The 9,987-nt window shown below is 34.0% G+C and overlaps 2 non-coding genes across 2 annotated transcripts; both read left to right on the forward strand.

The window, feature by feature from the left end:
* The first annotated feature begins 568 nt into the window (after positions 1-568).
* Positions 569-675, forward strand: LOC128289850 (small nucleolar RNA R71). Its single transcript, XR_008279492.1, has one exon. It is a non-coding gene; the product is annotated as a small nucleolar RNA R71 (small nucleolar RNA).
* A 2,156-nt stretch (positions 676-2,831) lies between these two features.
* On the forward strand, positions 2,832-2,938 carry LOC128289852 (small nucleolar RNA R71). Its single transcript, XR_008279494.1, has one exon. It is a non-coding gene; the product is annotated as a small nucleolar RNA R71 (small nucleolar RNA).
* The last annotated feature ends 7,049 nt before the right edge of the window (positions 2,939-9,987 follow it).

Genomic DNA, 9,987 nt, shown 5'->3' on the forward strand with positions numbered 1-9,987 from the left:
TGACACTGATATAAACTTTGAGAGCATCTCTTCAAGGTTGGGCTTCTTTTCCTATTGGTAGGGTGGTTGTTGGTAGCCTGGAGGTGGTCTCTGATTTCCTTGGCCTCCCCATGAAAAATTTGGGCGGTTCCTCCAACCTGCATTGTAAGTGTTGATAAATGGGTTATTTTGGGATCTAGAGTTACTGTTACCCATATATTGGACTTGTTCTTCCTCGATGCTAGGGTTGAAGGGTTGATATTCTGTGCATGCTCCTCTTCCATTCGAATCGCACCTCATCACTGGATGTACCTGAGTAGAACCAGACAAACCGTCAATCTTTTTATTTAAGAGTTCTACTTGGTTAGATAGCATAGTAACCACGTCGAGGTTGAAAACACCGGCTGCTTTCGTCGGCTTTGTTCTCATAACTTGCCACTGATAGTTATTTATTGACATCTCCTCAATAAATTCGTAAGCTGCCTCGGGTGTCTTATTATTGATAGTTCCTCTAGCGGCTGCATCAATCATCTGTCGAGTCGAAGAATTCAGGCCATTATGGAACGTTTGAACCTGTAGCCAAAGCGGTAACCCATGGTGAAGTCATCTTCTCAAAAGGTCCTTGTATCTCTCCCATGCATCGTAGAGTGTTTCTAAATCCATCTGCACAAAAGAAGAAATATCATTACGAAATTTGCCTGTTTTAGCCGGTGGAAAATATTTTAATAAAAATGTTTTGGTCATTTGTTCCCAAGTAATGATTGACCCTCGTGGTAATGAGTTCAACCATTGTTTAGCCTTATTCCTTAATGAAAAGGGAAACACAAAGGTATCACAAAATTCTAGGAAATTTGCTAAGTGAGCGTTGGGATCCTCATCCTGCAAACCATCAAACTAAACAAACTATTGTACCATTTGAATTGTGTTAGGTTTCAGTTCAAAATTATTTGCAGCAATAGCATGTCTAACTATACTTGACTCAGTTCCTATTAAATTAGGTTCAGCATAATCATACATAGTGTGCGGAGCAGGATTTTGATTAACAGGAATTGTAGGAGGTAACGGATTTTCTTGGTTCTCAGCCATCTCCTCGGTTGTGGTTTGAATATCATCTTCTTGCTCGTTCTCTGTGTATCTTAAGCTTCGCCTTATTTCTCTTTGGTTTCTGCAAACTGTGCAATCGATCTCACTATTAAAAAGTAATGGTCCTAACGGGTTTCTTCTAGTCATAAACTATAAGAACCTGCCAAAAAAAGGGAAAAAGAAGAATTAGTAATAAAAATTTTAATTGCAGTAAAAGTAAATGGCTAAAGTAATAAAAATCGAGTGTTCCTAATATCTTAGTTCCCCGGCAACAGCACCAAAAACTTGATGCGTGATATTCGTGACAGGTTTTAAATATTTATAATGAATCGTTCTTGAAACTAACTATTATCACAATGAAGGCAAGTGTACCTATCGAACAGTAGTATAGCTTTAGCAAGACCGGATTATCGAACCCAAAGGAACTAAAAGTACTAGTAATGACTGTCTTTTTATTATCTAGCCTAAAAATATAGGGTTTGTTTTAACTAACTAATTAACTTAACTAAAAATTCACAGAAAATAGAATTGGGGAATTACTTTTGGAAAACTCGATTGATTGAGACAATACCTAAGGAAAAATCCACCTAGACTTCACTTTTTATTTGACTCTGAATCGGACGATTTATTCATTTGACTTGATCCGTAGAAATTCCTAAGTTATGTTATTATCTCTCTCGAGACTAACAACGTCTAACCCTAGGCTGAATAATTGAAATATCTTTATAATTAACTCCCTAGGGTTGCATTAACTCGATCAATGGATCCCCTTATTAGGTTTCACCCTAATCCGGTAAAATCTTGTCACCCTATCTCTAAGCGCACAACCCACTCCGCTTAATTATGACAAATGTACTCTTAGACAGGGTCTATTCCTCCTTTGAATAAGAGCTTAACTTGAATCAATATCCTGGAATATCAAAACAAGAATTAAGAACACATAATTAAGAACAAGTCAAATATTTATCATACAATTCGATAATAATAACAAGATCATCTTAGGTTTCATTCCCTTAGGTATTTAGGGTTTTAGTTCATAACTAAAAAGTAAACATCTCGTAAGAATAATGAATGCAAAACATAAAGAAAAACCCAAAACTCCTCAAGGGAAATTGAGGGAGATCTTGATCTTGATGATGAATCCACTTCCGAGATGGATCAATCGGCTTTCCTTGAGCGCTTCTCGCTTCTCTCGTGTCCTATTTTTCCTCCTCTTCTAGGGTGTATTTATAGGCTTTAGAATGCCTAAGAACCCTCAAAATTGGCCTTTTTCAATTAGACTAAACTTGGGCTCAGCAGGGACACGCCCGTGAGACACACCTGCAGCGATTACTTCAGGCCGTGGTCAAGCCTGTTAAATAGGCACGGGCGTGTGGTCCACCCGTGTGAGTCGTGCTTCGATTTTGCCAAATTGACACGACCGTGTGGTCTGCCCGTGTGAGGAAGTCCAAGCCGTGTTGATATCATACGTTGGCCTATTTTCTCCGTTTTTGGCCTTTCTCGTTCCTTTCACTCTCCTATGCTCACCTAAGTATAAAACATGAAATTAAGGCATTAGAAGCATCGAATTCACCAATTTTAACCCACGCTTGCTTTTCGGCTTTGTTCTCATAACTTGCCATCGATAGTTATTTATTGACATCTCCTCAATAAATTCGTAAGTCGCCTCGGGTGTCTTATTATTGATAGTTCCTCTAGCGGTTGATCAATCATCCGTCGAGTCAAGAATTGTGCCATTATGGAACGTTTGAACCTGTAGCCAAAGCGGTAACCCATGGTGAAGTCATCTTCTCAAAAGGTCCTTGTATCTCTCCCATGCATCGTAGAGTGTTTCTAAATCCATCTGCACAAAAGAAGAAATATCATTACGAAATTTGCCTGTTTTAGCCGGTGGAAAATATTTTAATAAAAATGTTTTGGTCATTTGTTCCCAAGTAATGATTGACCCTCGTGGTAATGAGTTCAACCATTGTTTAGCCTTATTCCTTAATGAAAAGGGAAACACAAAGGTATCACAAAATTCTAGGAAATTTGCTAAGTGAGCGTTGGGATCCTCATCCTGCAAACCATCAAACTAAACAAACTATTGTACCATTTGAATTGTGTTAGGTTTCAGTTCAAAATTATTTGCAGCAATAGCATGTCTAACTATACTTGACTCAGTTCCTATTAAATTAGGTTCAGCATAATCATACATAGTGTGCGGAGCAGGATTTTGATTAATGTGAATTGTAGGAGGTAACGGATTTTCTTGGTTCTCACCATCTCCTCGGTTGTGGTTTGAATATCATCTTCTTGCTCGTTTCTCTGTATCTTAAGCTTCACTTTATTTCTCTTTGGTTTCGTAAACCGTGCAATCGATCTCACTATTAAAAAGTAATGGTCCTAACGGGTTTCTTCTAGTCATAAACTATAAGAACTCGCCAAAAAAGGGAAAAAGAAGAATTAGTAATAAAAATTTTAATTGCAGAAAAGTAAATGGCTAAAGTAATAAAAATCGAGTGTTCCTAATATCTTAGTTCTCAACAAAGCACCAAAAACTTGATGCGTGATATTCGTGATGTGTTTTAAATATTTATAATGAATCGTTCTTGAAACTAACTATTATCACAATGAAGGCAAGTGTACCTATCGAACAAGAGTATAGCTTTAGCAAGACCGGATTATCGAACCCAAAGGAACTAAAAGTACTAGTAATGACCTGTCTTTTTATTATCTAGCCTAAAAATATAGGGTTTGTTTTAACTAACTAATTAACTTAACTAAAATTCACGTAAAATAGAATTGGGGAATTACTTTTGGAAAACTCGATTGATTGAGACAATACCTAAGGAAAAATCCACCTAGACTTCACTTTTTATTTGACTCTGAATCGGACGATTTATTCATTTGACTTGATCCGTAGAAATTCCTAAGTTATGTTATTATCTCTCTCGAGACTAACAACGCCTAACCCTAGGTGAATAATTGAAATATCTTTATAATTAACTCCCTAGGGTTGCATTAACTCGATCAATGGATCCCTTATTAGGTTTCACCCTAATCCGGTAAAATCTTGTCACCCTATCTCTAAGCGCACAACCCACTCCGCTTAATTATGACAAATGTACTCTTAGACAGGGTCTATTCCTCCTTTGAATAAGAGCTTAACTTGAATCAATATCCTGGAATATCAAAACAAGAATTAAGAACACATAATTAAGAACAAGTCAAATATTTATCATACAATTCAGATAATAATAACAAGATCTGTCTTAGGTTTCATTCCCCTTAGGTATTTAGGGGTTTTAGTTCATAACTAAAAAAGTAAACATCTCAGAAGAATAATGAATGCAAAACATAAAGAAAAACCCAAAACTCCTGAAGGGAAATTGAGGGGAGATCTTCAGTCTTGATGATGAATCCAGCTTCTGAGATGGATCAATCGGCTTTCCTTGAGCAGTTTCCTGCTTCCCTCTCTGTGTCCTATTTTTCCTCCTCTTCTAGGGTGTATTTATAGGCTTTAGAATGCCTAAGAACCCTCAAAATTGGCCTTTTTCGAATTAGACTAAACTTGGGCTCAGCAGGGACACGCCCGTGAGACACACCCGTGTGCGATTACTTCAGGCCGTGGTCAAGCCTGTTAAATAGGCACGGGCGTGTGGTCCACCCGTGTGAGTCGTGCTTCGATTTTGCCAAATTGACACGACCGTGTGGTCTGCCCGTGTGAGGAAGTCCAAGCCGTGTTGATATCATACGTTGGCCTATTTTCTCCGTTTTTGGCCTGTTTCTCGTTCCTTTCACTCTCCTATGCTCACCTAAGTATAAAACATGAAATTAAGGCATTAGAAGCATCGAATTCACCAATTTTAAGGAAAAATCATCCATAAAATGCACTAAGCATGGGATAGAAATATGTATAAATTACGGTTTATCAACGGGCGTGTAACCCCTATTTTAGCAAAAAAAATTAAGTGTCGTAAAATTTTCTAAAGTTCTCGGTTTAGTCTTAAACCGCTTCCAAAGCATGTTTTGGGCCTCGTAGGCTCATTTTAGGGATGGTATGATTGGTTGTTAAAAATTTTTAATTTGGTGCCAAATTTACAACTCGAAATGTATGTTTGCTTGTGTTTAAGTTCGGTAATGCCTCGTATCCTGTTCCAGCGTCGTATACGGGTAAGGGGTGTTACAAAATCGGGTAAGGGTGTTACACACTATCCATTTTCAGCCATGAATACAGAACACCAACATTCAACCTTTCCCTCTTCTCTTCATTTGGAATATGAAATTTCACCTAAAACCTAAGGAGATAAAGAATCCTTTATTTTTCTCTATTTTTATGTGTTTTTATAATACCCCGAAAATTTCTATAGTAAGATATTATCCTTGATATAGAAAAATAAGGAAATAAGTGATAAAAATGAAAGTTTTGAGTTATGACAACATTGGGAAGTAAATTATGATATCTTGATTTAGGAAAGGACTAAATTGTAAAAGTGTGAAAAGTTTTAATGCACAAGAGTAAATACTCAAAAACTGAGAGGTTAAAGTAAATACTCAAAAACTGAGAGGTTAAAGTAAATACTCAAAAACTGAGAGGTTAAAGTGTAAATATGAAAAGTTTAAGGACCAATAGTGTAAATATTTCAAGGGTGGAATGATCTAGAAACCAAGAAAAATGGATGAATTAGGACCAATTTGAATAGGTGAAGAATTATGAAGGACTAAATTATAATTTTACCAAATTAAATGATGACTCAATGATGGAATTTTGAAAGATAATCAAGGGCAATATGGTCAATTAAAAGGAGAGAGAAATCTAGAGAAAATGATGATGTCGGCGATATTTTAGATAAAATAAATAAATATTAGTTTATTAATACTTTAAATTGATTTTTAAATGATATTTTATTATTTTATTATTATTTTATTTAATATATATAAATGTAAGGAAAGAAAGAGGGGGATGATCACCTTTCTCATGCAACTAACGTGAGGAGAAGAAGAAGAAAAGAAGTTTTCCTTTCCTTACAATTTGGTTCTTCCACCAAAAATTCACCATTTTCACCTAGAAATCAAAAGAATTTCCATAGCCATCAAGAGAGAAAGATAACAAGGAGACTATGGGGAAGCTAGAATATCAAGTTGAATTCAAGAAATAGAAGCTACAGGAGAGAGAAAAATCAAGTTAAATGTTGAAATCAATAAGAAAAGGTAAGAACATCAAGATTTCAATATATCTTTAAGTTTGATATTATTAAAAAAGCATGGAATTGATGTTAATGTAGAGTTTTCTTATATATGGACCTATGTTATTGACATGTTAGTGAAGAGAAAATAAGAGAAAGTGATGAGAAATAGTGTAGAGAAAGAAATAAGGGTGTTATAAACATGGTAAATACACATCTTGCACTAAAAAAGTTTTGGATAACATCAGTAGGCTAATTTTGAAAAATCACCATAAATTGTGAAAATCCAATTATAGGATGAAAAAAAAATATGGAATTAAAGCATATTGAGTCTAGTTTCTTATAGAAGAAACAGTGTAAGAAATGGAATTGTGAATTATGAGATATAATAAATTTTGTGAGACAAGGTCAGAATGATTTCGGGTCCCGCTATTCTAACTTTGGAAAATCATAACAAATTGGAGAAAAATAATTAAGGACTTTATATTTTTAAAATCCCTAATGAGACTATGTTCAATATAAATAAGCGGGAACATCATCTGAATCTCGTACGAGGAGATAATTAATTCTTAGTAAAGAAGGGTCAGAACTATCAAACAGCAGAACAGGGGTAACTTTAAAGAATAAACTGTACTTATTGGCTAAACAAAAAAAATTCTGAAAATTTTATGGTACGAAGATATATGAGTCTAGTTTTAGGGAAAATTAACGGATCTTAATTTGGAGTTTTGTATCTTAAGATAAAAATAATTTAGTGACTATGACACGGATGGACAGCTTTGGATATACATATAAGTAAATAGTGAAATAGATAATGTTACTTATAAGCATCTTATATACATTAAGGATGTGGAATGGAGAGGAGGAGGACGAAAATATATATGAATATTCAGCTAGTATGGTTAATTTGCATGTTTTAGGCTTAAGGACTAAATTGAATAAAAGTAAAACTTTACGGGACAATTTTGTAAAAATGTCAAAATGACCAAATTGAAGGGAATGAATTATTTTATTATCTAAATTAATAAATTGAATGAAATTATTAATTTAAGATTGGGTGAAAATTGAGAAAATGATAAATTACCAAAATGCCCCTGAATCTTGATATTTCTACAATTTCGCCAGGTAAGTTCGTGTAACTTGAATTATATTCTTAAATAATTGTAATGTATGTTATTGGTGTGAATATGATTTAAATATCCCTTGTATGAAAATTGATGAAACATTGATATATTTGATAAAAAGGGGAAGAAATCCCGATTGAATGAAAGGAAAATTCGATGGATCTCTGAAAAGGAATTGACGGTAAAAAGAATCTAGCCCAGACGGGTGATCCTATCCTGATATAGCCCTTCCAAAGAATACGTGTAAAATGGATTTAGCCCGGACAGGTAATCCGAATTAGGTTTTGAATTTAGCCTGGACTGGTAATTCAAATCCAAGCTCATTAGAGTAATTGCTGTTACAGGGGATTTAGCCTGGACTGGTAATCCCTCTGTAAGGATGAGGTTCGTGGGAATGTGCTTTCTGAAATGAAATGTGTAAAACCATGGTTGAAAGATACCATAGCAACATGATATGAAATGTGTAAGACAATGGTTGAAAGATACCATGGCAACATGATATGAAATGTGTAAGACCATGGTTGAAAGATACCATGGCAACATGATATGAAATGTGTAAGACCATTGTTGAAAGATACCATGACAACATGATATGAAATGCGTATGACCATCGTTGAAAGATACCATGGCAACATGATATGAAATGTGTAAGACCATGGTTGAAAGATACCATGACAACGTGACATGAAATGAATAAGACCATGGTTGAAAGACACCATGGCAACGTGACAGAAAATGAGTAAGACCATAGTTGAAAGACACTATGGCATCATGTTGAAGATGAATAAGATCGTGGATGAGAGATGCCAAGACATCTGTTTAACAACTAATATTCAGGTAATATGTCCCTGATGACGAATGGTTATATGAATTGTTTATACAAAATGGTTGTATGAAATGTTTACAAGAATTGGTTATATGGAAATATATGTACAAAACAGTTGTATGGAATAATTAAGAAGATAGATAAATGAAATAAGTATTGGTACATGGAATTTAATTTATGTTAAGTTTAACATGAACAATTATGAAATAAATATACATAAGATATATGGAAATGATGGTGCATGAAATATTGATATAAAGAAATGAATGATATATGCTTATGAAGAAACGATAAGAGAATAATATGTTTCGTGACATGTACATATATGATTATCTTTGATATGTTGATACAAGGAAATTATGTAAATTGAGACTATTATTAAACTCAAGTGTGATATGTCGAGAAAATAGGTATATCAATGTTGAAATTATATGAAATATGTACAAGTATACTAAAATATTATTTTTGATACTTATACAAGTGCCAAGCTATTGATTGAACGGTAATATGTTTACTTATTTGATGTATTGAATCGGTAAGTATTTAATTGAAATTTTTGTTAGATGATATGTAAATCCTAATAATGCCCCGAAACCTTATTCTGGCAATGGATACGAGATAGGGGTGTTACAGTTTTTAAGTTGACTCCTCTGTTAGAAAGTTTTGATTGAGTTTTTTCTTTAAATCTTGAGTTTTAGATGGTTTATTTGTGCATGGGTAATATGGTAAAAAAAATTCCTTATTCCGGGCATTTGTCGAATAGCCATTTAGGCATGAGTGTCCTAAATAGCTATTACAAGACTTTGTTATTTAGTCTTATTTTAGGCTATTCTACAAAATAAACATTCAATCAACCAAACGTTTTAAATACTATTGAGAATTGAATATGCTTGAAATGGTTTAGCTATTCAGGCAAACCAAACATAGCGTTAATTTCTATTGGAACTCACTAAGTTCTTATGAACATACTTAGTTTCTTTCTTCTTATTTTCAGGCTCTTAGGTTGGACGTTGTCATAGTAGGGAATTAGCCAGATTAAAGGCCTATTGTGAGCCTTTTCTTTTAGGACATTTGTTAGTTGCCACCTGTTGAAATTATCAACCTGTATTTGAAAAAGATATTTTGTAATTCCGGATGTTTATTTGTAGCATTGTTGGGTTATATGTCAAACTTGGTTTTATGTGGTACTAAACTAAAACAAATTTTAAATTACTACTCAAATGATAACTCGATGATGAGATTTTATCTGAACTTGTGAATATTTATGAAGCCTCCATCAAAAACTGTTTAGTCATACTCAACTATTGGTGGCACAACACTATTTTTAACCACTTTCAACTTATTATATGTTTTCAATTTAGTGGGACTCCTCTCTAGCAAGCTGGTACCCCACCAAGCTAGGATTTTGGTTTTCAAATGGTATAATCAGTTAAATGGTTTTAACTTGTGATACTCCATGCCTAAATTCAACGATTGAGTTGGGCGTAGGGTGTTACATTTTTCTTGCCAGCCTCAGCTCTCCCTAAAATGAAAAAAATTTTCATTTAAGTCCTTTAAAATTTTTAAAATTTTAAACTAGTAAAGGTAAAATTACACTTTGACCCCTTAAAAATAATAAAAATTTGATTTAATCTTTTAAAAATTATAAGGATATAGACTATTAAAATAGTGAAATTGTATTTTATTATTGTAAAAATTATAATTTAATTTTGACTCCTAAAATTTTTTTCAGACTTTGCCTCTATCCATTTATGCAAAATTTTGATAGTACCCGGAAATAAAATCCCAAATCCTAGCTTTTACCTCT

Source organism: Gossypium arboreum, chromosome 2 (assembly GCF_025698485.1).
Source record: "Gossypium arboreum isolate Shixiya-1 chromosome 2, ASM2569848v2, whole genome shotgun sequence".
NCBI classification, from domain to species: Eukaryota; Viridiplantae; Streptophyta; class Magnoliopsida; order Malvales; family Malvaceae; genus Gossypium; species Gossypium arboreum.